The sequence below is a fragment of the Henckelia pumila genome, chromosome 3 (genome assembly GCF_033568475.1).
Source record: "Henckelia pumila isolate YLH828 chromosome 3, ASM3356847v2, whole genome shotgun sequence".
Classification (NCBI taxonomy): Eukaryota; Viridiplantae; Streptophyta; class Magnoliopsida; order Lamiales; family Gesneriaceae; genus Henckelia; species Henckelia pumila.
In genome coordinates this window covers 95,210,204-95,235,764 of record NC_133122.1, presented here as the reverse complement: position 1 = coordinate 95,235,764, position 25,561 = coordinate 95,210,204, and the positions used below count along the sequence as shown (strand labels likewise).

Below are 25,561 nucleotides of genomic sequence, written 5' to 3'. Positions count from 1 at the left end.
CGGATAGGGTAGTTCGATCATTCATCGTATGAATATCCATTTGCATGCTTTGAACATCTCTATGTTCGATACCAATGAAACGTGGTACTCGGCATCGCAAATGCTAGTCTCAATCTCGAGCGATCCTTATCCTTATTAACGGACGGCTCAATCGACTAGGAACTGTTTAGAATATACAGTGACTATAAGATTTGTTTCATGATAGTCATCCCCATGTACTACCACATCTTACATACACTATAGTATATTCAAAGTCTTTATCAAAACAACAATAGTATATCACAATATAACAATATGAAGAAAGATAAAGTCATTGCCATTATAAAAGTGTAAATTATATTAAACAAAAGATTATTTATACAAAGAGTCATCAAAGCCCTTAGCCACAAGTTGGCTCACCGGGCACCCACTCTTTCAATCTCCCACTTGCCCTAAAGCCAACTAGTCATACTACGTAGACCCATTTCTTCGCTATGTTTGTCAAATAATGGTCCTAGCAAGGGCTTAGTAAGTGGATCAGCGATATTGTCTGCAGAGGCCACTCTCTCGATAGTTATGTCTCCTCTTTCCCCGATCTCCCGGATGATGTGGTATTTCCTCAGTACGTGTTTGGATCTTTGATGAGACCTTGGTTCCTTTGCCTGAGCAACGGCACCCGTGTTGTCACAGTACACCGGGACTGGCCCAACTCTTGGACGAAATTCCTCATCCAAACGGCCTCTTTAGCCGCAGCTAATGCTGCAATGTATTCTGCCTCAGTGGTGGAATCCGTTGTGGTGTCCTGCTTGGAACTCTTCCAAGAGACAGCACTGCCATTGAGCATGAACACAAATCCAGAGGTTGACTTCGAGTCATCCACGTCACTTTGGAAGCTAGAGTCGGTATAGCCTTCCAATTTCAGTTCTCTTCCTCCATATACCATGAACATATTCTTAGTCCATTTGACCGGGATTAGCTTGATAATCTGCTCGTGACACTCAGAGCAAATGCTACATCCGGTCTGGTAGATATCATCCCATACATGATACTACCTATGGCTGACGCATATGGTACATGTGTCATTTTCTCTATCTCTTCATCAGTCTTGGGACACATGGACTTGGATAGAGAAACTCCATGACACATAGGTAGATGTCCTCTCTTGGACCCATCCATTGAATACCTTTTCAATATGGTTTCGATGTAAGTTGATTGAGTGAGTCCTATCATTCTCTTAGATCTATCTCTATAGATCTGTATCCCTAGAACATAGGATGCCTCACCAAAATCCTTCATCGAGAATCTACCTGATAACCATATCTTTGTTGACTACAACATCCCTACGTCATTCCCAATGAGTAGGATGTCATCAACATAAAGTACTAAGAATGTCACAGCATCCTTAACTACTTTTTTGTACACGCACGGTTCCTCCGGGTTCTTGATGAAACCAAAATCCTTTATTGTTTCATCAAATTTCTGGTTCCAACTTCTTGATGCTTGTTTGAGACCATAGATTGATCTCTGAAGCTTGCATACCTTATGCTCGCATCCCATGGATGTGTATCCCTCAGGCTGCGTCATATAGATCTCTTTCTTAATGTTTCCATTAAGAAATGCAGTCTTCACATCCATTTGCCATATCTCATAGTCATACCAAGCAGCTATGGCAATAAGGATTCTTATGGACTTGAACATTGCAACTGGTGAAAAGGTTTCATCATAGTCAACTCCTTGTCTTTAAGTATAACTTTTCGCCACCAATCGCGCCTTGTAGGTCAATACCTTACCATCAGGCCCAAGCTTTCTCTTGTAGATCCATTTACACCCAATTGGAACAATTCCATCGGGAGGATCTACTAAAGACCAAACTTGGTTTGTATGCATCGAATCTATTTCCGACTACATAGCTTCAAGTTATAAATTTGAATCCGCATCAGAAATTGCTTCCTTGAAGTTTCTTGGATCAAATCCAACGTCGGGTTCATCTTGATCCCCTTCAAGAAGAAGACCATATCGAATAGAAGGTCTAGAAGTCCTCTCGGATCTTCTAGGTATAGGCGTGTCCATCAATGGTTCCTGAGGTGTAGGATCATTATTTTGTATTTCGGGTTCTTCTCGAATTTCTTCGAGTTCCATCATCTCGCCTTTCTTATCCAATAAGGACTCCTTCTCCAAGAAGGTGGCATTCCTTGAAACAAACACTTTTGTTTCAGTAGGATGATAGAAATAATATCCGATTGAATTCTTCGGATACCCTACAAAATAACATAAGGTGGATCGACTATCCAACTTATCTCCCACTGTCTGCTTCACGTAAGCAGGACATCCCCAAATCCTCAAGTACGAATACTTAGGAGCTTTGCCATTCCATAACTCGTATGGTGTTTTGTCCACTGCTTTGGTGTGGACGTTGTTCAACAACAACACCGCCGTTTCAAGCGCGTAGCCCCAAAACGAAGGTGGAAGCTCAGTGAAGCTCATCATGGATCGAACCATGTCCAACAAAGTTCGATTACGACGCTCCGATACACCATTTAGCTGAGGTGTCATAGGAGGAGTCCACTGAGAGAGAATCACATTCTCTTTCAGATAGTCCAAAAACTCGGTATTTAAGTATTCTCCACCTCGATCCGATCGAAGTGCTTTAATACTTTTACCTAGCTTGTTTTCTACTTCAGCCTTGAATTCTTTGAACTTTTCAAATGCTTCAGACTTATATTTCATTAAATATAAATACCCATACCTTGAATAATCATCAGTAAAGGTAATGAAGTAGGTGTGGCCAAATTGAGTAACAATTCTAAATGGACCACACACATCTGTATGGATCAAATCCAACAGATTTTGACTACGCTCAGGTTTCCCCTTAAAAGGAGATTTAGTCATTTTTCCTTTCAGGCAGGACTCACAAGTAGGTAGAGAGTTAATATCAGACATATCAAACAATGCCCTCTCTCACTAGCTTGTTCATCCTCCTTGAGGAAATATGACCTAGCCTAGCATGCCAAAGGTTTGCCGGGTTTTGACTATCGATTTTCCTTTTGTTTGTTGTTACCGGTTTATCAACATAATTTATTGGAACGTCTTTTAATTTTAAGTTATATAGATCGTTTTCAAGTTTTCCATTTCCAATCAAACATTCATTCTTGTAAATATTGCAAATCCCATTCACAAAATTGCAAGAAAAACCATCTCTATCAAGCATAGAAACAGAAATAATGTTTTTAATAAAATCTGAAACAAATAAAACATTTCTCAAAAGTAACTTAAAATCGTTCTGCAAAATTAAATAAACGTCTCCCACAGCTTTGGCTTCAACTCTAGAACCATTTCCGAGCCTCAGCTGGGTCTCACCCATTCTAAGCTTGCGACTTCTTGTCATCACCTGCAAATCATTGCAAATGTGAGATCCACATCTGGTATCCAATACCCAAGAAGTAGTATTAAGTGAAACATTTATTTCAATATAGAATATACCCTTCGCAGTTCACAACTGCTCTAGATATTCCTTGCAGTTATGTTTCCAATGACCGGGTTTCTTGCAGTGATGGCAAACATCCTTGGACTTTTCCATGTTTGAAGCCTTTGTCTTGTTCTTCTTCTCGGGTCCGATTTTCTTGGGTGGGGCAGAACGTTTCTTACCCTTTGTACTTGGCCCCTTCTTAGCAGAGGAAGAGGAGCCCACCAAGAGAACCGGTTTATCCTTCTTTAAAGTGGCTTCATATGTTACAAGCATATTGACCATCTCTTCAAGGGAGGCCTCTATCTTGTTCATATTGAAATTCACCACAAATCCGTCAAACGAAGAAGGAAGAGAGAGAAGTAATAAGTCCACGTTGAGTTCATGCTCCAACACCAAATCAAGCGTTACCAACTTCTGTATGAGCCAAATCACTCGTACCCCATGATCACAGACCGAAGTCCCTTCACGCATGCGACACGTCATTAGCTCTTTTACAGTAGCGAACCTTTCAGCTCTTGATTGAGCCCCAAAAAGTTCCTTGAGTTGTACGTGAATGTCAGCAGCATTCACGGTGTCCTCAAATCGCCTCTGGAGTTCATCAGACATCGAGGCTTGCATATAGCATTTGGCCTTGATATCATGGTCCCACCATGTATCAAGTTTGGCCAACTCTTCCGGACTTATGTCAGCTGGTGCTTCCTTCGGAGGAGATTTTTCTAACACGTAGAGCATCTTCTCCGAGGTCAAGACAATCTTCAACTTACGGAACCATTCCGTATAGTTTGCGCCAGTCAGTTTATTTTGTTCGAGAATAGAGAATAGTGGATTGCGCGAATTCATCTTTATGAAATACTGAACAGAAACAGACAATTATCAGTGATTGTTTAATTAATTTACTAAGACATAAAATAGGAGAAATTTATTTTATGAATCTCACTCCCACTATTTTAACGATTTCACTACCCTCTAGTGAAAATGGAAAACTGTTTTCCTTAGTGGGAACATGGAGTCCAATTGACAAACTATGGTCCCGAATAATATCAGCCAACCATAATTTTCAAAAGGTAGAGCCCAATTGCTTCCAAAGCAACCTCCACGTTTTTACCTCATGTCCAATAAGGGCCCAATAATATGACGCCTTTTATTGTGACATGTCAAGATGACCCATCAATATTAAGTTTTGATGGACGGTCGCCATGTGGATCCCCCAATAATATGAGTCATCCCATGGGAGTTCTACCCAACTTACAACATTTGTCGATCCAATGTACAGCTTTCCGACGAACGGGCCCCCCCAATAATATGAGCCGGACCGTATCCGCGGGTAGCATCTCATACATTGATCGTTGATGGAAGGTAGGAACATTTAAACAATATTTAAATTTACTTTATTTATCTTGATATCAATTTGAAATCATATTTAAAATGAGGGATTTTAATTTTGAAAATTTGTCTCATCATTTATAATTTGTATGCTTGCGGGATTCATACAATTTAGTCTAAAACATGCATACAACGATAATATCATATATTATATAGGATGATCGATTCCATTTCTAATCAACCCGTGGTTGCCAATCACGAGTCTAAGTCCAATCCTAGGTAATATGCAGGTATGCAATGCAATCCTATTACATTGAGCTTCCAATTTACATTTCTTCTGTCTTTATTGTCTGCTTGGCCCACCTCCATCTTCAAATCTTCATCTCCCACTAAGTCTAATGTATTTACAATAAATAACTATGACAAGTAGGGGATACATTTTAAGGGGTGGGAACGGGCCATAAACCAGACCCACTTTTATTACATATGACAATTCATATTGGGCCATAAACCAGGCCCATTAATAAATCCAACAACAATAAAAACAAATGTAAATTCCTAACATACACCTACAAAATTGGTCATGGCAATCGTTCATCCTTATCCAATAATATTTAATTCAAAATTAATTTATTGGATAACATGCAATGGCAATTTAAATTAAAAGGATAAAATCATATTCCATATATAAAATCTTATTTTACATAAAAAATCATATTTTATCTTTTTTATCAAATAAAATCATATTTTACATATAAAATCCAATTTTATACATAAAATCATATTTTACTCAATATTTCCATTAGATCATATCTTATCATCAATTGTACCAAAATAATTAATTTCATAAAATCTGATTTAACGGATAAAATCTATAAATTTTTCAAAAATTCAAATTTATCCAAAAATCAATTTTAAAATTTTCGGACTCGAACAATTCGATCCGATGCCTCGTGGACCAATCAAAAACAATTTTCGGACGCCTTGTTTTTAAGTATTTAATTTTGTTTTAAATTGTTAGTAGTTATTTTTTTTAAAATCCAAATCTCTTTTTTTTATTTAATTTCAGTAATTTTAAGAACACAGATAAATTTCACTTTTCTCGTGGGAATGATCCCTACTCTCGCTACTACATGTTTAATTATTTAATCTGAGTTGGGTTAATTTGGGCGTGACACGACTAAGCGCTACCAGCAAACCATGGGATATAGGAACTTACCTCAAAGATCTGTTCATCCGGAAACAGTTCCTTTATGTTCTCTTCCTCTTTAACGTCTTCTAGTTCCAATCTCGACAAGTGATCTGCAACTTTATTTTCACTCCCCTTCTTGTCATTGATCTCAAAATTAAACTCTTGTAGAAGTTGAATCCATCTTATCAAGCATGGCTTAGCGTCCGTTTAGGCAAACAAGTAGCGAATCTCTACATGGTCAATATAAACAACTACTTTAGTACCAATTAAATATGGACGGAATTTATCAAAAGCAAAACTACTGCAAGCATCTCTTTTTCTGTAGTAGTGTAGTTTTGCTGGGCGGCATCCATGGTGCGAGTGGAATAATATATAGCTCTGAACATCTTATCTCTCCTCTGGCCTAATACAGTGCCTACTGCGTAGTCACTAGCATCGCACATAAGCTCAAAGGGCTCCTTCCAATCCGGCACAATCATGATGGGTGCTGTGGTCAACGTCGTCTTGATCTTTTCAAAGGCCTGCAATTAATCATCATAAAAAATGAATGTAGAATCTTTTTCAATTAAATTACACAGGGGTTTTGTGATTTTAGAAAAATCCTTGATGAAACGCCGATAAAACCCTGCATGGCCTAAAAAGCTTTTGATGCCCTTGATATTCTTTGGAGGTGGAAGCTTCTCAATTGCAACCACTTTGGCGCGATCCGCCTCTAATCTATTGGATGACACTTTATGTCCAAAGACAGTGCCCTCTTGAACCATAAAGTGACATTTTTCCCAATTTAGCACTAGATTATTTTCCTGGCACCTCTGCAAAACAAGAGACAGATTATGCAAACAATGATCAAAAGAGGTACCAAATACAGAAAAGTCATCCATAAAAACATCCATCACATCCTCCACCATATCTGCAAAAATTGCCATCATACACCGCTGAAACGTTGCAGGTGCATTACACAGTCCAAACGGCATCCTCCTGAAAGCAAACGTGCCATAGGGACACGTAAAAGTAGTCTTCTCCTGATCCTCTAGCGCGATAGCGATTTGATTATAACCTGAATACCCATCTAAGAAGCAGTAATAACAATAACCAGCAAGTCTGTCAAGCATTTGATCAATGAAAGGAAGTGGAAAATGATCCTTACGATTAGCTTTGTTCAACTTCCTATAATCTATACAAACTCGCCAGCCAATTACTGTACGCGTGGAGATTAACTCATTATTTTCGTTTTTAACCACAGTAATCCCACCCTTCTTAGGCACCACTTGAACAGGAGATACCCAACTACTGTCAGAAATAGCATAAATCACTCCCACATTCAACAGTTTTAACACTTCTTTCTTAACTACTTCTTTCATAGCGGGATTCAACCGCCTCTGATGATCAACATAAGGGGTATAAGACTCTTCCATCAAAATTTTATGCATGCAAATTGTTGGACTAATACCCTTAATGTCAGAAATTGACCATCCTAACACAGTTTTAAAATTTCTCAGAACTCTCAACAACTTATCTATTTCTTCAGCAGACAGATGAGCAGATATAATAACAGGATAAGTAGAGTTTTCACCAAGGAATGCATAACATAAATGTTCAGGCAATTCTTTCAAATCATGAGTTTCAGTGGATAACTCTGATGCACTATTCTCCAAAGCTTCAGATTCCTTAGGACTTACAATCTTTTCTTTTGGAGCGCTGTCAAGGATTGCTTTTTTCTCATTTAAATCCCAATCTTTTTCCTTATCAACCACCTCATCCGCCACCAAACATCTTTCGAGTGGATCGGTAATTCCTGCACATGAAAAGGAATTATGAGAATCAACAATTTCAATACTTTTACATGTACTTACCTCGTTTGGTCCCCTCATGGTGTGATAGATATTAAAAATTACTGCTTCACCACCAACTCTAAGTGTGAGCTCTCCTTTATGGACATCGATCAGTTCTCGTGCAGTAGCTAGAAAAGGTCGTCCAAAGATCAAAGGTGTTTCTTCATCTTCATCGATGTCTAAAATCACAAAATCTGCTGAAAAGATGAACTTGTCGACCTTCACCAAAACATCCTCCACAATACCTCGAGGATATGTGATACTCCGATGAGCCAGCTGTAAAGTGATGGTGGTTGCTCTGACTTCTCCAAGCTCCAAAGTCTTTTATATAAAAAAAGGCATCAAATTAATACTTGCTCCTAAATCACATAAAGCTCGATTAACTTTAGAACCACCAATAAAACAAAGGATAGTAAAACTCCCTGGATCTTTAAGCTTTTGTGGCAACTTTTTCTGCAGGATTGCACTACACTCTTCTGTCAGATTCACCACTTTATTGTCTTGCAATCTCCTCTTCTTGGACATTACATCTTTGATGAACTTTGCATAGTTAGGCATTTGTTCCAAGGCATCTGCAAATGGAATATTGATGTGTATCTTCTTGAAGATGTCTAGAAACTTGGAAAATTTCTCATCAAGTGCCTTCTTCTTAAACCGTTGTGGGTATGGAAGCTGTGGCTTGTACATCGGTTTAGATTCAGATTCCTTCTTGGGCTCTTCAACCACAATTTCTTTAGCCACTGGTTCTTCTACTTCTTTTGCTTTGCTCTTTTCTTCAGCTTCTAACTTTTTCCCACTTCTTAACTCAACTGCTTTGCATTATTCTTTTGGATTCACTTCAGTATTGCTGGGAAACTATCCTCTGTTTTGATCCTTCAAAGCATGGGCAAGCTGTCCAATCTGTGTCTCCATGGATTTCATCATAGCTCCCAAACTGCACATGTGTGTCTCTGTAGTGACCCGTATCCAAAATTAGCGATTAATGAGTATATTAATCGAGTAATCATGTTTAGATTAAGTAAAACATGATTAAGGAAATCCCAAAAGGGTTAACGGAGTCCAGAAATGGATTCAGGACACTCAAAATAGCCGGGAAGGTCCCGAGGATCCGGAGGGTTCAGAAGCTCCGAACCAAGTCAGGAGGCTCCGAACTGGATCGGAGGATCCGAACTCAGGATCAGAGGCTCCGAAGTGGATCGGAAGCTCCGTCGGTAGGATCGGACGCTCCGATCGGGACCAGGGCACGTGTCATCGCTGACGTCAGCAAGGTGACGTCATGGCTGACGTAATATTGGGGCGATCGACGCTCCGAAGATGAGATCGGAGGATCCGATCATTTTCGGACATTCCGAACCGGGTTCGGAGGCTCCGAACTCCGTCTATAAATAGGGGGCCGAGATTTCATTTTCAAGTGTGCCTCTCCTTCTCCTCTCTCAATTCCTAGTCCTTCTAACTCAGATCTAGGGAGTTCTAGGCATTCTATTGGGAATTCGGAAGTGGCATAACGATCCAGGCGTCGAGGCGGAGCTGTGGCCTAGTTTTGATGCAATTGTCATCAGCGGGCTGACGACGGACGCAGGTATAGCTATGGTCTCCTTAAATTATTTAGGAGTATGCAATAGCTTAGTTAAGGCTTTTAGAGCTTAATTATTGATGCATGGGTATTTGCATTGTAGAGTTGATATAGGCTTGGAACCTAGAGCGGGACTGCTAGGAACTGCCTGTAGTAAGGTACGAAAGTACAGATTGAGATAGCCAGCGGGTTTTGCATGCTTATATGTTGCATTTTGTATGTCATTTATTATGCAGCATGTGAATATCATATTGTGCCTATCCATCTTGTGAGATGAGCCACGTAGGGCCGCTCAGCCCTATCTGGATGGTTGATGTCTAGTGCCCAGTGACTGACGGGTCATGGGTGATTAGCATCTGGGGACACAGTCCATGTCCTTTAGGAATGAGCAGTGTCGACAGGGTTTGCTCCCTGGGTTGTACAACTCATGTCCTAGGCGCCATTACTGAGCATTATATACTGTTACCCCAGATATGGATACCCTATCATTTGCATGCATCATATTTGTATGTTTTTACCCAGTGCTTTCGTATTGAGCTTAGAGCTCACGTCCAGTCTTTTCTGTGTATTTTGACACCCCATTCGACGGGGCAGGTGTAGGTGCAGGATTGAGCACCAGGAGCTTGGAGTAGTCAGTGACCAGTGAAGACAGAAGGATTAGCTGTAGGTTTTGCATTTAGGCTATTTATTCGATATGGTTGTATAAATCGAATTTATTTAACCGATTGTATTCTGCCGGTCTGTTTTTATTTAAGTCTTCCGCAACGATTTATTTAATGCATGTTTAATTATGCTCTTAACTCTGATTAGGTAGTGGATCCGGGTTGGGTCACTGCATTTATTGGTATCAGAGCCAGGTTTCGAGAGTGAGGTCTTTAACCTCATGCAGTACATGGTTTTGCCGGTATGCTGATATCGATACTTTCGGTAGGCACACGGGAAACTTCATGTTCAAAAGCATGATATGAATACAAGAAGAAAGTTGATGGTAGATCGGGAGCAGAAGGAGTCGACTTACATGCACTGACGCAGAGCATAGCTGGTTAGCTATCACGAGCCATTTCTCCAGAGTTCTTCATAGGAGGACATGTAGAAAGACTTGGTCGGGAGTATGCTTGTATCGATGCGTGTTTCGATTAGAAGCTTCATGCTCAAGAAACGAAGACTAGTACGATGATTTAAATACTGTATTGATGTAGTTGTAAACAGTATTTCAGTTGTAATAAATCATCATACTTTGGTTGTATTATTTCATGTTTGGTTGTACATTTCATTGTATTCTGAATACTGTATGTATTACATGAGATTGTAGTAAAGAGAAATTGTACATAACTTGAAATAAGTGATACATGTTTTATTTATCCAGCAATTCGTGAATGATTGCAAGTGATTTTGCTAGGATTGACATTGTTTTAGTTGATTAGTATTCAACTGTTGTAACTCATGGGATTTGTGTGAGCCAACTGTGACTGTTTTAGTTGTGGTTAGTCTAGGCGTTTTCCTAGGATTGACCTAGTTAGTCAGTGGACTATGTTAGTGCCAGCGATGAGTACTCATCTAGAGGCATTAAGTGTATTGTTAGATTTAGAACATTTGGGCTTTGTTCTAGGTTGTTTCTTGAAACAGTAGGCTATCTGACCTTTGTTAGGTTGAGGCTTGTGATGATGGGTTTTCATCAGGGATACCAGGTCCAGTATATGCCGAGAGTTGTTGACTATGACCATGTCCAGACGTGATGGGGCGCGACCCTATGCCAGTGTTACTCTGGGAGTCCTTGTACTTCAAAGGTTATCTGGGAGCCTTGGTGCTTCAGGATTGGCAGTGGGAAGGCTATTCAGTCTAGGGATTTGGTAGCAGTCACGATAGGGTATGACCTTGGATTAGATATCAGGTTTGATATCAATGGTTTGATATCATCTGGTGTTCCAGAAATATAGTTTGAATATTCTGCTGTAGGAACCAGTCATGGAGGGATTTTCTTGACAAGTGTGTACTCTGAGCAGATAGGTTTTAACCTTTGGGTTACTGCTAGACGTGTGGATCTAGTAGGTGGACGGATTTCTACCAGCAATGACTAGGGGTTGTCATCGGAGTTGTGGTTAGAATTTCCTTGTGATAGGAATTATCCAAGATATTGGATGGGATGTTGTTACAAGACTTAGACTCGAATACGAGGACTACTCCATGATGAATGACTTCATCTGCGAGGGATTATATCAGATGTTGAGGATTGTATACGACTATTTAAGATGTGAGGGAAGCATGGCCTATGACCGTGAAACCTTGGTGGTTGTCCCGGTGGGTTATTAAGGTAAGCTACCTTAGTCTTGAACTGTTGCACAATCTTAACAAGGGATATGATCAGGAGAGTGTTCGAAGATTGTGGAAATTTCTGGGATTCTTCAGTTATTCTTCTTGGACTTGACGAGCTATGGCGTTCATTCTGAATGAACGAGGCAAGGATAGTGAGTCCGGTGATTGCACTAAGTACTGCCTGATATTTTCAGAGGTTGAGCGTAGGATTTTTCATGGGATGGAAATGGGCTTAGTTTATCTTGATGTTTGCCTTTGGTGAACAAGACAACGATTAGTAGTGCTAAAGTGGCACGAGATCTGTGCTAGTGACTACTAGTGGTTATTGGGTAACTCTGACAGAATTAGGATGATTAAGTTAAGAATACGAAGCAGCGGTTAGTAGTGCTGAAAAGGCGCAAGACTTTTGCCAAGTAAACTACTTATGTACTGTGATCTGACACCGTTTGGAAATGGTTCTTTGTGGCAGCTAAGTCATAGTTATTGACCGAGCCATGCAGGGGGAATGATCAGTGGTCGTCTGACCAGATAAGTGCGAGCTTAGGTAGATCGACGAATTCGAATGGTTGAGCCAATCAGGGTTGATCGGGATGTAGCAATTAAGAAATACTTGGGATAGTATTTTGTCGATTAATGCTTATGGGATGAGTACTGAATACCATCTCAGAGAAATCAGAGATTTGAGTTATTTAGTCTCAATGATCGCCAGAGATGAGTCTTTTGGGATTGCTGTAATCGGGAACGATTGCAAGTGGACTTGTATGATCAAGTTAGGTGCTAACTTGACAGTGGAGACAAGCAAAGGAGTTGGTAGTTTCCGGTATGGTGCATTCTTGTTAAGAAGGAAGCTGATATTGATCCAATAAATTGCTTAGTGATAACAATAGGTCAAGAAAGGATCATGTTGTTGTTTCATGTGAGAGTTTTCCATTGAACAACAATAGTTAAGATTGTTGACTGGACATTTCGGTTAAGTGAGGACATCTATGTGAACCGTTGTGGTTGGATCCGACGAATAGTTGGAAATGCTAATGGACATTAGCAAGGAAACATCAGTTGTCTGATCTGTGTGACATTAGCTAGGATCCGATCCTCGAGATCTAGCACGATGTGTCACTAGTATTCTAGCGTGTGATGAATGATGTCTCTGAAATGACAGAGATAGTCAATGATCGACTTAGTAGCCAACGAGGTTTGCCTTTGGGATAGAAGATTTCGCAAGATCATGATGGATCAAGTTATTTCTTTCAAGCCGTGAGTCACATCCGTGCGGAATATTTGTCAAAGATATTTCGTGGTAGCAATGAACGACAATCAGAGATGCATTGTGTGGAAAGTTACTTTGAGCACAAGTATTTCCTAGGATTGACTAGGGAATTGAAGAATTAGATCGTTCAGTGCTGAGACTGATGCGTTCGGCAAAGGGAGCGATTTGACTATTGAGAATCCGTTGTGATTTAGTTCCAGGATCTTTATGATTCGACCTTGTGAGGTTGGTATGAGATGATGGTATTATCAGAGACTCTGAGTTGAGTTATACCAGGTGCAATGGCTGTTGAGTTTCGAGACGGAATAGGAAGCGTTTCCATATGTCTGTGCACTGTGAAATGTCCCAGTCTAGCATATTGGTGGGAGCTTGCCTTAGTCTTGATGAGCGTACAGTGATTGCGAGTATGTATAACTATCATGAGGATGTCTATCGATGGAAATTCATGAGGTGAATAACCTATGATCGAGATGATGTAGATCATCAGAGGTGTAATGACTTATATTGCAATGTATGCATGACTTCGCAGGCCAATGTCTAGGAGATGACGTAGCGTCATAAATTGCAAGTGATGATAGTTATCATCAAGGCACAGTGTTGAGGTTATGCTAAGAAACGTGGACAGCAGAATGTACTAGACATGATGGTTTAAGTTCCCAGTATTTCTTGGGAAGCCGGTTGTGCTTCAGGGAGATTGGGGAGGATAACCAGTCTAGGGAACATTGTGAGCAGTTACGTTGGAGTATAGACTTGAGTCCACTGGGTTATCTTAAAGCGAGATTCATGTTAGAATGTGCCAGCACAATGTTGGGATTAGTGTTTTCCTGACTAGAGGTGTCGAGCACTGAGAAATTTTTGAACCATTAGATGGTTAGTTTTGATTAGTGATTCGACGAATGCAGTAAAACCAGTCAGGTTATGACTTGATCTTCGTCAGTATAAGACTTCCTTTGAGACGATAATCTTAATCAAGTGGGTATTGAATCCTTCGTGGTCAGGAAGATCGTGATCTGAGTGAAATATGTATCAGTGTTACGATACGCTAGCGCTAAGGAAGTTCGATTGTCGACCAGTAGCGCAGTAATTTTCAGCGGGGAAAATGTTAATGCGGTTCAGCGTTAATGGAGCTTGCAGAGAATTCGATGGGAGTCTGAGTGTGTCGGAGGATATTTCGACCAGACACTCGAGCAAGGGTTTCTTGTACGTTCTCGAGGTATTACCTTAGATTTCGAGGACGAAATCTTTTAAGGGGGGAAAATGTAGTGACCCGTATCCAGAATTAGCAATTAATGAGTATATTAATTGAGTAATCATGTTTAGATTAAGTAAAACATGATTAAGGAAATCCCAAAAGGGTTAACGGAGTCCATAAATGGATTCAGGACACTCAAAATAGCCGAGAAGGTCCCGAGGATCCGGAGTGTTAGGAATCTCCGAACCAAGTCAGGAGGCTCCGAACTGGATCGGAGGATCCGAACTCAGGATCGGAGGCTCCGAAGTGGATCGGAAGCTCCATCGGTAGGATCAAACGCTCCAATCGGGACCAGGGCACGTGTCATCGCTGATGTCAACAAGGTGACATCATGGCTGACGTAATATTGGGGCGATCGGACGCTCCGAAGATGAGATCGGAGGATCCGATCGTGTTCGGACGTTCCAAACCTGGTTCGGATGCTCCGAACTCCGTCTATAAATAGGGGGCCGAGATTTCATTTTCAAGTGTACCTCTCCTTCTCCTCTCTCAATTCCTAGGCCTTCTAACTCAGATCTAGGGAGTTCTAGGCATCCCATTGGGAATCCGGAAGTGGCATAGCGATCCAGGCGTCGAGGCGGAGCTGTGGCCTAGTTTTGAGGCAATTGTCATCAGCGGGCTGACGACGGACGCAAGTATAGCTATGGTCTCCTGAAATTATTTAGGAGTATGCAATAGCTTAGTTAAGGCTTTTAGAGCTTAATTATTGATGCATGGGTATTTGCATTGTAGAGTTGATATAGGCTTGGAACCTAGAGCGGGACTTCTAGGAACTGCCTGTAGTAAGGTATGCAAGTACAGACTGAGATAGCCAGCGGGTTTTGCATGCTTATATGTTGCATTTTGTATGTCATTTATTATGCAGCATGTGCATATCATATTGTGACTATCCATCTTGTGAGATGAGCCACGTAGGGCCGCTCAACCCTGTCTGGACGGGTGATGTCTAGTTCCCAGTGACTGACGGGTCATGGGTGATTAGCATCTGGGGACACAGTCCACGTCCTGTTGAAATGAGCAGTGTTGACAGGGTTTTCTCCCCGGGTTGTACCACTCATGTCCTGATGCGATCATGGATGGCTCGCATGCTGATAAAGTGACTAAGGATCCGTTGGAGATGCCACGAGGACCGGTTACGAGAGGCCGAGCTCAGAAGTTCAAGGAAGCACTTCAATCCTTGATGTTGAAGTCGCAAGAGGGCGTTGGATTTCTTGATATTCAATTCGGAGGTAGTTATCACCTTATTGAGGTCAAAGGAGGTCAAGAAAGTGAAGAAATTGAAGACCTTGTTCGCATCCCAGGCGCGCCCGCGCCCCAGACTCGCGCACCCGCACCCTTATTTTGCGAATAAGAAGCGCGCTCGCGCCCCTTGATCGCGCGCCCGCGCTTACGGATGCCAAATTGACGAAGAATTGTGCGAGCTCTCGGCGCGCCTGCGCCTTGCCCTGCGCAACAAAGGCGCGCCCGCGCCTAGCCCTAGCACGCCCGCCCCGATTATTTTACATGCACCGAAGGTGTTTTGTGTGTGTGTTCGGGATTTTTAATATTTTGGCATTATTTTGCTTATTTTAGGTATTTTATTCCTACTAGGAAACTTTAGGAGATATCTTTGATATCTTTTTGATTTATTTTGCATTATCTTTCAATATTTTGGGTTGTAATATAAATACTACAGCATTCATTATTTTAAGAACAATTAAGATTTTCAGATTATTGAATTATTCAATACAAAATTCTCTCTAGAATTTTATCAAAGCTTTTGCTTTACCCAAAATCAAACTTATCAAAGTTTTATAGCTTTGTGGCATTTGTCAATCGATTTTCAATTGGGTTGTCAAAGACAGGTTCCTTTGAAGGTCTAATTGAATCTTTGATTGTTTTCTATCGTGAATTCTCTGTTGCTAGTTACAGGTTCAACTAGAGGTAGAGATTCCAAAATTATGTTACTTGTTTCAAAGTCAGGACAAAACCTTTGAATTCTTTTGTTATCGAATTGAGGTGCGATTCATTGAAATCATGTTGTCTTTCATACAGAAGATTCATATCATTTGGTATCAAAGCAAATGTTTTGATTCAAGTAAGTCTATCCTTCTTTAATCTATATTCTTTCTTCGTTCTTCGTTCTTCGTTCATCTTTCCTTGTTCTTCGTTCTTCATCTCTTTAATCTCAAATTTCTGTGTCTTTCTTTCAAAATTGTTACCCAAGTCTCGTGTCTTGTGCTACAAGTTATAAATTCAAAAAAAAAAAGAGAAAAATAAAAAAAAAGTCAAAAAAAAAAGTAAAAAAAAAAATCGGTTAAAAAAAAATTTGAAGGACCGAGAAAAAAAAAAGCTTCAAAAAAAAAATTATAAGAAGCAAGATAACTTGTGGACAATTTTCGTTCTTGTTCATCCTTGGGTACAAGTCAAAATTCGAGCATCCATAAATTTCTTCTTCTTGTTTTTGTCAATCTTTGAGAGTCGATCTTCGAGCGTCTAAAAGCTATGAATTTGAGAGTTTGATTCACTTTTACACAAAGCTAAAGCCTACTTAAATTTTGAGTGGAAAGAAAAAGAGTGTTTGAGTGATTCGTTTGGAGTGAACTGTGAGAACTTGTGTGAGGAATTTTATCACTAACCTTTTTTTGCAGGTACCATGAATCCTAATAAAGATGCTAGTGAAAGTGTGAACCAAGGAATTTCCAAGGTTCAAATGGATGCATTGATGGGGCAGTTTACTAGGGTGATGAGGTCGGAGTTGGAACCTCTTCATGAGCGGATGAGTAGATTGGAGGAGAGTAGTGGTAGTGAAAAAAAAAATAAAGATAGGAAGGGGAATAATTTTGAAGAAGATGAGGAGAGTTTTGATGAGAATTGGGATGGGGAGAGGAGAGTACATGGGGGTAGACATAGGCGAGAAGCAGTACGGGGAAAATATGCGGAGGGGAGTAAGGAGGATGGAAATATTAGTAGCATTAAGATGAAAATTCCAGCGTTTCATGGGAAATCTGACCCAGAGGCGTATTTGGAGTGGGAGAAGCGTGTGGAGTTTGTGTTTGATTGCCATCACTATTCTGATCTTAAGAAAGTGAGGTTGGCAGTTGTTGAGTTTGTAGACTATGCGTTAATCTGGTGGGATCAATTAGTGACCACTAGAAGAAGGTGTGGGGAGCCGCCTATTGAGACATGGGAGGAGATGAAGCGTGTCATGAAGAAGCGGTTTGTGCCTAACTATTATTATCGTGACATGTACAGGCGATTACAAACTCTAAAGCAAGGTCCAAGGAGTGTGGAGGATTACTACAAGGAGTTGGAAACCACGATGATCCGGACCAACATTGAGGAGGATAATGAGGCTACAATGGCCAGATTTTTGTGTGGATTGAATAGAGAAACCCAAGATCAAGTGGAGCTTCGCCACTGTTTTGATTTGGATGAGATGGTGCAGAAGGCCATGAAGGTGGAGCAGCAGCTCAAGAGGAGAGGAGCTGGTCGACTTCCTACAGGTGGAGGATCGTCGACTTCTTGGCATCCAAACATTGCAAAACGGGAGGACAACAAGCCGGTGTCCAAACCAAAATTTGACACCAAATTGGAGGCACCAAAACAAGTGAGTAAAGGTACACCTGAAACTACTAATACTCGTTTTAGGGATATTAAATGTTTTAGATGTCAAGGACTTGATCATATTGCCAGTCAGTGTCCTAATAAAAAAATTATGATTATGAATGCTGGTGGTGAGATTGAGTCGGAGAATGAGGAAGAAAATTATGATAATATGCCTGCGTTGGAGGATCCTGATGAGGAGGGATATGATGCTGTGGTTGGAGAATTGTTAGTGACTAGGAGAGTGTTGAATGTGCAACAAAAAGAGGAGGAAGAGACTCAAAGGGAAAATTTATTCCATACTAGATTCTTTGTGAATAACAAAGTATGTAGTGTTATTATTGATAGTGGGAGTTGCACTAATGTGGCGAGTTATGAGCTGGTGGAAAAGTTGAGTTTGCCTGTTATAAAGCATCCTCAACCTTATAAATTGCAGTGGTTTAATGATAGTTCTGAAGTGAGAGTAACTAGGCGAGTTGTGGTACCATTCTCAATTGGTAAGTATGTAGATGAAGTGTTATGTGATGTGGTGCCTATGCAAGCTTGTCATATTTTGTTGGGTAGGCCGTGGCAATTCGATAGGAAGGTGATACATGACGGTTTTAAAAATCGTTATTCTTTTACCTTGAAAAAGGAGCCTATTGTATTGTTACCGATGTCTCCAAAGCAAGTGTTGGAGGACCATTTGAAAAAGAAAAAGAAAGAAGAGGCCGAAAAAAAGAGTGAACAAAAAAGTAAGATGGCCTTAGAAAAAAAAATGAGAAAAAAAAAGATGAAAAAAAAAATTGAAAGAAAAGAGGCAGATAAAAAAATATACATGGCCCAAAAGAGTGAGTTGCGAGAGATTCTACATGAGCATACTCCACTTGTGTTGATTTTCTATAAGGAGTTTCTCCTTAACACAAGTGATATAGCCGGAAATCTTCCGAGCAATGTTTTTTCTCTTTTGCAGGAATTTGAAGATTTATTTCCGGAGGATTTGCCTCAAGGATTACCACCTTTAAGGGGAATTGAGCATCAAATTGATTTTGTGCCCGGAAGTGCATTGCCGAATCGTCCAGCCTATAGGAGTAATCCGGAGGAAACAAATGAGCTACAAAGGCAGGTAAGTAAACTTCTTTATAATGGGTTTGTACGTGAGTCTATGTCTCCTTGTGTTGTACATGTTTTGTTAGTGCCTAAGAACGACGGTTCATGGAGAATGTGTGTTGATTGTAGAGCCATTAACAATATTACCATCAAGTATAGGCATCTCATTCCTAGACTAGATGATATGTTGGATGAATTGCATGGTTCTATCATATTTAGTAAAATTGATTTGAAAAGTGGTTATCATCAAATTAGGATGAGAGAAGGCGTGAGTGGAAAACTTCTTTTAAAACCAAGTATGGCTTGTATGAGTGGTTAGTTATGCCCTTTGGATTAACTAATGCACCTAGCACTTTTATGAGATTAACGAATCATGTCTTGCGTGCTTATATTGGAAAATTTGTTATGGTATACTTTGATGATATCTTGGTGTATAGCAAAAATTTGAATGAGCATGTTGGACACTTGAGAATTGTGCTAATCACACTAAAGGCTGAAAATTTGTATGGTAATTTGAAAAAGTGTGTGTTTTGTACAAAAGAACTTGTATTTCTTGGTTTTGTTGTGAGTGCTCAAGGAGTCAAGGTTGATGAGGAAAAGGTAAGTGCAATTCGAGATTGGCCAACGCCTACTTCTATTGTTCAAGTTCGAAGTTTTCATGGTCTTGCAAGTTTCTATAGGAGATTTGTGAAAGATTTCAGCGCTTTGGCGGCACCTATGACTGCGGTGATCAAGAAGAACGTTCCATTCCATTGGGGCGAGGAGCAAGAGAAGTCTTTTGATATTATTAAGCAAAAATTAATTAATGCTCCTTTACTTGTTTTACCTGATTTTTATAATACCTTTGAAATTGAATGTGATGCGTCAAGTATAGGGATTAGAGGCGTCTTGATGCAAGGTAGGCGACCAGTTGCATACTTCAGTGAAAAGCTAAGTGGAGCAGCATTGAATTATCCTACCTACGACAAGGAATTCTATGCCTTGGTTCATGTGCTTGAGACTTGGCAGCACTATTTGAGGCCAAAAGAATTTGTAATTCATACGGATCATGAGTCTTTGAAGCATCTCAAAGGACAACAAAAGCTGAACAAGAGACATGCCAAGTGGGTGGCGTTTGTGGAAACTTTTCCCTACGTTATCAAGTATAAGCAAGGAAAGGAAAATGTGGTAGCGGATGCTCTATCACGAAGGTATGTACTTTTATCTACTCTAGATTCTAAATTCTTAGGATTTGAGTATGTGAAAGAGTTATATCCTAGTGATCTTGATTTTGGTGAGATGTACGCGTCATGTTTGCATGGTCCAAAAGATAAATTCTTCATACATGATGGGTATTTGTTTAAGGAGGATAAGTTGTGTGTTCCTAAGTCATCTATTCGTGAATTACTTGTTAAGGAATCACATGGGGGTGGTTTAATGGGGCATTTTGGAGTGGCTAAAACTTATGGAGTTTTGCATGAACATTTTTATTGGCCACATATGAAGCATGGTGTTGAGAGAATTTGCGAAAGATGTGTGACTTGTAGTAAAGCGAAGTCTAGACAACAACCACATGGTTTGTATACTCCACTTCATGTTTCTAGTGAACCGTGGGTAGATATCTCTATGGACTTTATTTTAGGACTACCAAGGTCTAAGAAGGGGAGGGATTCAATTTTTGTAGTGGTTGGTAGATTTTCTAAAATGGCTCATTTTATTGCGTGTCATAAATCTGATGATGCATCTCATGTTGCGGACTTGTTCTTTAATGATATTGTTAGATTGCATGGCATGCCTCGGAGTATTGTGTCTGATAGAGATACTCGTTTCTTGAGCTACTATTGGAAAACGTTATTGTGCAAACTTGGTACTAAATTACTGTTTTCGACTACATGTCATCCCCAAACGGATGGTCAAACTGAAGTTGTTAATAGAACGTTAGGAACTTTGTTGCGTACTATAATTAAAAAGAATTTGAAGAATTGGGAGAAATGTTTGCCATTTGTTGAGTTTGCATATAATCGTAGTGTGCATTCTACTACAAATTTTTCACCTTTTGAAATTGTGTATGGTTTTAATCCTTTAACCCCGTTGGATTTGATGTCTTTACCTATGAGTGAAAGGGTTAACATGGATGGTAAGAAAAAGGCGGAATTTGTGAGAAATTTACATGAAAAAGTGAAGGCGAACATGGAGAAAAATAATTTGCAGTATACAAAGCAAGCAAATAAGGGAAAGAAGAGAGTTGTGTTTGAACCAGGAGATTGGGTTTCCTGAAAAATGGCACTCCAAGCTTCTACCTAGAGGCGATGGACCGTTTCAAGTATTAGAACGCATCAACAACAACGCCTACAAATTAGATTTGCCAGGTGAGTATAATGTCAGTGCTACTTTCAACGTTTCTGACTTATCTCCGTTTGATGTAGGTGATGAACAAGATTTGAGGACAAATCCTTTTCAAGAAGGGGAGGATGATGCGGTCATGGATGGCTCGCATGCTGATAAAATGACTAAGGATCCGTTGGAGATGCCACGAGGACCGGTTATGAGAGCCCGAGCTCAGAAGTTCAAGGAAGCACTTCAATCCTTGATGTTGAAGTCGCAAGAGGGCGTTGGATTTTTTGATATTTAATTCGGAGGTAGTTATCACCTTATTGAGGTCAAAGGAGGTCAAGAAAGTGAAGAAATTGAAGAACTTGTTTGCAGCCCAAGCGCGCCCGCGCCCCAGACTCGCGCGCCCGCGCCCTTATTTTGCGAAGAAGAAGCGCGCCCGTGCCCCTTGATCGCACGCCTGCGCTTACGGATGCCAAATTGACGAAGAATTGTGCGAGCTCTCGGCGTGCCCGTGCCTTACAATTGGCGCACCCGCGCCTTGCCCTGCGCAACAAAGGCGCGCCCGCACCTAGCCCTAGCACGCCCGCCCCTATTATTTTACATGCACCAAGGTGTTTTGTGTGTGTGTTCGGGATTTTTAATATTTTGGCATTATTTTGATTATTTTAGGTCTTTTAAGAACATTCATTATCAAAGATTTTAAGAACATTCATTATTTTAAGAACAATTAAGATTTTCAGATTATTTAATTATTCAATACAAAATTCTCTCTACAATTTTATCAAAGCTTTTGCTTTACCCAAAATCAAACTTATCAAAGTTTTATAGCTTTGTGGCGTTTTGATGAAACTTAAAATTTGTAATTATTTATATGTTAAAAAGTTTGTTTTAAAATTTAAGTTTAATTAAAATTATGAAGTTGTATTATTTTAGTGTTATGTGTTTATATTTAAATGTTTTACTAAAATGTTGTATTTTACGGTTTGCACAGGTTTGGTAAAAATAAAATTACTCAAGCTACAGAGGTCATAATGGAGTAATCTCAAAACCTGTAGAATCACAAAAGAGGCATCTTCAACTTTGTAGAAGACAAAAAATTCCAAAAACTTCATTAAGATGATCAAAATAATCAAACATCAAAATGGAGATAGATTTACTTTTACTATGACCAGCTTGGAGTAAAAATATCATAAGTATTTCATATTTTATTCAAAAGGGGTGAATGAGTTGTCAAAACACATCTATAGACAAAGGGCTACGTGTTATATGTTTTGTGCAGAAGAACAATCGGAAGTCTAAGGCATCAAACATGCCAATTAAAGTTGGGTCAATGTATTGACATTTAAGGAGACAAGCACCCACCAACTTTACTATTCCATATTTAATGAGTTTTGGACCCTTGCTCTCATTTGGCCTATAAATAGATGTTTTGTATAAGCTTTGTGGTGTGCAAGAGTGTAGAGAAGTCCTCATTTGTAAAATAAATATTGTGTGTGTGAGAATAAAAGTTTGAGTGTGCATATTTCTCAAGTATGAATATTATTTTATCCTTACTCTTGAGTTTCATGTTCATGGAAAGCTAAATCTTTTTATGTCAAGGTGAAAAGGTTTCATTGTTGGTCAAGTATAATTTTGGAAGATTTGTTGTTATCTATTTACATCAAATGCTTGGTACCTTGAATGTGGTTACCTTGATTTGTTGTCAAATATGATACAATAAATACTACAATAATTATATACTATAAATATAAGTATCTATTTATAATAAAGTCATATATATTATTTAGACGATAGCGTGACACTGTCGGTTGTTCTAAATAATATATTGTGATTTGAACTAACATTTACTTTTTCGCATCTAACTTTTACTTTATCGCAACTAACATTTACTTTTCCGCAACTAACATTTACTTTCTCGCATATAACATTTATTTTTCCGCAACTAACATTTACTTTATCGCATCTAACATAAAGTCATATATTTTATTTAGACGATAGCGTGGCTCTGCCGGTTGTTCTAAATGAAATATTGTGATTTGATCTAACATTTACTTTTATGTCAATTTATATTTATGCATTTATATATATATTATGGGTACCATGTATTAAATATCGGCTGATATTAATATAGTGGGAACTATATTATATGATATACTTGTTTAAATATTTAATTGTTCTTTTTATGTTTATATTTATTCATTTATATATATATTATGGGTACCATGTATTAAATATCGGCTGATATTAATATAGTGGGAACTATATTATATGATATATTTGTTTAAATATTTAATTGTTCTTTTTATGTTTATATTTATTCATCTATATATATATTATGGGTACCATGTATTAAATATCGGTTAATCTGATATTAATATAGTGGGAACTATATTATATGATATACTTGTTTAAATATTTCATTGTTCTTTTATGTTTATTCTTATTTTAGTTTCTTTTATTTATTTTTATTAAGCAATCTTAAATAAACCAACAATGAACCTTTGAAACCTTGACAATTTTATAATCTGTGTATTTGAAGTTTCATAATAATATTTCCATCTATAATATATCATGCTAAAATTAAACTTACAGTATCCTCTCTGTGGATCGATCTCGTACTCACGAGTATATTACTTGCAGACAACCTACACTTGGGTGAATTACAATTTAAGTTGTAGCAAGTTTTTGGCGCCGTTGCAGGGGAGGTATAAATTAAGTTTAATTTTATGTTATTTATGTAAATAGTATGTTGTTTTTAATTGTATGATTGTTTGGAGTCGTAAACAAAGTGGTAGACTTGTTCGAGTATCTGAAAATATTTTAAACATGGAGGATAATTCTAATAATCAAGATGATAATAATAATAATAATCAAGAATATGAACAACCAAGAACACTTAGGCACCATATGAATCCAATAAGAACTAGTACACCATCTTGTTTAGTCTTTCCTCCTGATGCGTCTAATTTCAATTTTAAGCCACAAGTCATTCAACTTTTACCAAATTTTCATGGCTTAGATTCTGAAAATCCATATTTGCATTTAAGAGAATTTGAGGAGGTTTGCAACACTTATAATGATCAAAACTGTAGCATGGATACTGTTCGATTAAAGCTTTTCCCTTTTTCCTTAAAAGATAAAGCTAAAACATGGTTGCAAAATTTGAGATCATGTTCAATAAGATCATGGGAAGAAATGCAACAATAATTTCTAAAAAAGTTTTTTCCTTCCCATAGAACAAACACTTTTAAAAGAAAAATTGCAACTTTTTCTCAAAAACAAGGGGAAACATTTTATCAATGTTGGGATAGATATAATGAGTTACTTAATACATGCCCACATCATGGTTTTGAAATATGGAGAATAGTTTCTCACTTTTATGAAGGTTTAATACCTAAAGATAGGCAAATGATAGAATTCATGTGTAATGGAACTTTTGAAGATAAAAACCCAAATGAAGCTATGGAATATTTGGATTCATTAGTAGAAAATGCTCAAAATTGGGATAATATAGGCTCAATTGAACCACCAAGTAAAACCAATAATTCAACAAATGGGGGTGGTATTTATCATCTTAAAGATGATGTAGATGTTCAAGCTAAACTTGCATCTTTAGCAAGAAAAATCGAGTCATTAGAAATGAAAAAGAGTGATCAATTAAAAAGTGTTCAAGAAATTGTTTGTCATATATGTGACACACATGATCACCTTACAAAAAATTGTCCTACTTTGCCTTCATTTAAAGAATGTCTCCATGAACAAGCCAATTATGTTAACAATTTTAAAAAACCAACATTAGATCCTTTTTCACAAACATATAATCCTGGTTGGAGAAATCATCCTAATTTTAGTTGGAGGAACGATAATAATGCACAACCTTCACAACAACCTTTTCACAATAACCAAAGTCACCAATGTTATGCTTCTTATATCCCACCTCCAAGAAAACATTTTGAAGATGAAATTCATGCATACATTCAAAAGCAAGAGTCTATCAATATTCAAAACATTCAATCTATGAATGATTTGAAAGAAACTCTTGCAAAATTTGCATCTGCACTTAATATTCATGAAAAAGGAAAATTTCCATCTCAACCACAACCTAATCCTAAAAATCAAGAAAAATTTGATCAAGTAAAATTTGTTATTACTCTTAGAAGTGGTAAAATAGTTAATGATCCATATAGTGATGAAAACAAAGATCAGTCAAACTCAAAGAGTAAGGATGAAAATCTTGATACTTTCGAGAAATATGATACTTTGAGTCCTAAGATTAAGAAAGTTGATGATAAATTATCTGAAATAATATGTGAGTCAAATAAACATGTTCCTTTCCCTCATGCATTAGTTAATAATAAGAAACAAAAAAATGATTCT

At 38.6% G+C, this 25,561-nt stretch overlaps 1 non-coding gene across 1 annotated transcript; it reads right to left on the bottom strand.

Moving 5' to 3' along the window:
* Window positions 1-24,425: 24,425 nt before the first annotated feature.
* On the bottom strand, window positions 24,426-24,534 carry LOC140894011 (small nucleolar RNA R71). Its single transcript, XR_012153567.1, has one exon. It is a non-coding gene; the product is annotated as a small nucleolar RNA R71 (small nucleolar RNA).
* Window positions 24,535-25,561: the final 1,027 nt, after the last annotated feature.